Raw genomic sequence first — 3,543 nt, forward strand, 5'->3', positions numbered from 1 at the left:
CTTGCTTTTCATTAACTGTGTTCAAAGAGGAACACCAAACTTAATGTTTGGTTGTGCACCTTGAATGAAAGATTGAATACAATTTGAATAAGATTTGGGGTGCCTTCAGGCACACCAAACTTAGAGACCAATTGTATTTTACATGCAATGTTTAGTGCACCTTATCAACAGTTGTCCTGAGGATTCAAGTTCATGCATAAGAAACCATGCTTTATTAGATGCAAAGCAAAACAATAAAGAGTAAGGATACTAAAACATGGGTTGCCTCCCATGAAGCGCTTCTTTAACGTCACTAGCTTGACGGTTGTCCCTTGTTAGGGTGGATTGTAGTGCTTGATGTCCTCTCCTCTCACTATGAAAACGTCCCCATTTGATTCCTTCATGATTTCCAAATGTTCCATAGAAAGAACTTTCCTGATTGTGAACACTTGAGGGAGCTGGGAAGGAATGGTTTTGAGGCCAGGTGGGATTGGCAGATAATGACTTGATATCACTTTATCTCTCGGAGAGAAACCTTCAGTGGGAATTTTCTTGTTTCTCCACCCTCTTGGCAATTTCTTTACAATTCTTCCCTCTCTCTTGAGGATTTCTTCATTGACCCTTATGTCAGGAGGATCCTTCTGAGCTGTTTCTATTGATTCTTGTGGCTTTAACTCTTGCAATTCTTGTTTGCCTTCCAAGGACTGTTTCAGAGTTTCAGCTGCTGGATTGCTTTCCTCCAAACACAGATGGCTACTATCATCCTTAGGCTTTTCAGGTTCTGGTTCAGGCTCAGATGCAGGTTTGAAAACATGGAAAATGAGCTGTTCATCATGTATTCTCAAAATTAGCTCTCCTTGTTCTACATCTATGAGCGCTCTAGCAGTGGCTAGAAATGGCCTTCCCAGAATGATAGGGTGTAGGTAGCTTTCCTCCATGTCCAAAATGACAAAGTCTGTGGGGAAGAAATAATTTCCCACTTTCACCAGCACATTCTCAACTACCCCTTCAGCTTGCTTCTGAGTTTTGTCAGCCAGTTGTATGATTACATCAGTGGATCTCACCTCATTCAGTTGTAGCCTCTTCATAAGAGTCAGAGGCATCACATTTATGCTAGCTCCTAGATCACAGAATCCTCTGTCAATTTTTGTTTCCCCTATGATGCAGGGGATATGAAAACTTCCTGGGTCTGTTTTCTTAGAGACTATGTCCTTCTTGATGAGGGCACTGCATTCTTTGTTCATTATTACAGTTTGTCCTCCCTTCAAAAGTCTTTTCTTGCTCAGCAATTCCTTCAAATACTTGATATGTGTAGGCATCTGCTGGAGAATCTCAAGAAAGGGAATATTGATATGGAGAGACTTAAATGTCTCTAAAAACCTTGAATATGTTTTCCCTTTTTCACCTCCTCCTAACCTCTGAAGAAATGGTGCTTTTGGTTGGTATGTTTCCAGCATGCCTTTATTTTGCAGTTCCTTGGCTTGCTCAGTTTCACTTTCCTGCTTAGCTTCTTCCACACCTTCCTTCAAGATTTCTGGCTCCTGTTCTGAGGGTCTGATTCCTTCTTCTTCTGAGACTTCCTTCAATATGGTGATGGCCTTGCATTCTTCCCATCTCACTCCCTTTTGTTCCCCTTTAGGATTCTTTTCTGTGTCACTAGGGAACACTGCAGTTGACTTGGGGGCCTGTTGAGATAGCTCTCCTACTCGAGACTCCATCCTCTTGAGTTTTTCACCATGGTTCCTTAAGGTAGATCTCACATCATCCCTAAAGCTTTTCAACTCACTTATGTCCTGACCTATGTTTGGCAGCATTCCTTCTATCCTGTTTAATTGATCTTGAAATTGTTGGTTCGGATTAGGTTGGGCAGGTTGATTATTTTGGCCATGATATGGTGGTTGGGAGTAAGTGTTTTGTGTGGCTTGGTATGATCTTTGGTTGGAGTTTTGGTATGTGAAATTGTTATGTTGGTTGGGGTTGTAAGGTTTGTGGTTTTGCGGTTGGGTTTGCTGGTTTCCCCACCCAAAGTTTGGGTGGTTTTTCCAGCCTGGGTTGTAAGTGTTGGAATGTGGATCATATGGTTGCCTTTGTTGATTTCCCACATAGTTGGCCTCTTCCCAATCACCTCCTTCAGTGCTTACTTCCTCTTGATCTTGTGTGTATTGCAGCCACTTGATTTGTTTCTAATTTCCTGGTGAGCTCTGCTAGTTGCTTGGCAAACACCTTGTTTTGGGCTAGAATTGTATCAACATGGTTCAGCTCCATGACTCCCTTAGTGTTGTGTCTCTCTGAAGCATAGTAGTACTCATTCTCAGCCACTGTCTCAATCACTTCAATGGCTTCTTCCACAGTCTTTTTCCTGTTCAATGAACCTCCTGATGAATGGTCTACAGCCTTCCTTGATTCATAAGAAAGTCCATCATAGAAAATATGCAATTGCACCCAGTCATGGAACATGTCTGGTGGGCATTTCCTTGTCAAATCCTTGAACTTCTCCCATGCCTCGTAGAGAGTTTCACCATCTTGTTGTCTAAAAGTCTGAACCTCAGATCGAAGCCTATTGACCTTTTGTGGGGGGTAGAAACGTGCTAGAAACTTGCTTTCCACCTCATCCCAGGTTGTTAGGCTCCCCCTTGGGAATGATTCCAGCCACTTAGCTGCCTTGTCCCTAAGTGAAAATGGGAACAAGAGCAGTTTATAGGCATCTTCCTGGACTCCATTGGACTTCACAGTGTCGCAAATTCTCAGGAATTTTGTGAGATGTTGGTCTGGATCTTCATTAGCACTCCCACCAAATGAACAATGATTCTCTACCAGTGATATTAGCTGTGGTTTGAGTTCAAAATTGTTGGCCTGAATGGGTGGTTTCTGAATGCTACTACCACAATTCCCAGAGGTTGGGTTTATGTATGAACCAAGAACCCTCCTCTCGGGAATGGCATTGTTTCCATCAGCTCTCTCATGGTTGTGAACTTCTCTATCCATGTTGAGATCTAGAGCTTCCTCAAAATTGTCCTCAGATTCTCCTTCAGATTCTTCTTCTCCCAGTACTCTCTTCCCTCTTGCTTCCCTTCTAAGTTTATGAAGGGTCCTCTCTGGTTCGGTATATGGAGGAGTTGATGTCTCTCCTCTCCTACCTGTCATACAAGAACACAGCGCAGGCAACAAACAAGTGAAATACTCTTGGTTAATGGAAGAGTATGGTTAGAGCAGTTGAGGAATTAATTCAAATAGTTAGTGAGTCAGTGAGTTAGTTGCTTGAATTTAAAGGCATAAAGAAAGAAAGCAAGTAACAGAGTGCAGAAATTAAAATTCAACAAGTAACTTGAACTGAATTAACAAAACAAGAAAAATGCTCAATCTAGTTAACTTCCAATTTGAGAATTGTCAATCGAAAACCAATCCCCGGCAACGGCGCCATAAACTTGATGCTACGATTTTAGGAAATTGCACGATCGGCAAAAATTCCTTCCGGCAAGTGCACCGGTTATCGTCAAGTAAAAACTCACAATAGAGTGAGGTCGAATCCCACAAGGATTGGTTGAGTGAGCAATTCGGATTAGA

The 3,543-nt window shown here is 42.2% G+C and overlaps 1 non-coding gene across 1 annotated transcript; it reads left to right on the top strand.

Annotated features, from left to right (window-relative positions):
* Positions 1–2,434: 2,434 nt before the first annotated feature.
* Positions 2,435–2,538, top strand: LOC112719480 (small nucleolar RNA R71). The gene has a single exon (XR_003161781.1). It is a non-coding gene; the product is annotated as a small nucleolar RNA R71 (small nucleolar RNA).
* The last annotated feature ends 1,005 nt before the right edge of the window (positions 2,539–3,543 follow it).

This window comes from Arachis hypogaea, chromosome 10 (genome assembly GCF_003086295.3).
Source record: "Arachis hypogaea cultivar Tifrunner chromosome 10, arahy.Tifrunner.gnm2.J5K5, whole genome shotgun sequence".
NCBI lineage: Eukaryota > Viridiplantae > Streptophyta > Magnoliopsida > Fabales > Fabaceae > Arachis > Arachis hypogaea.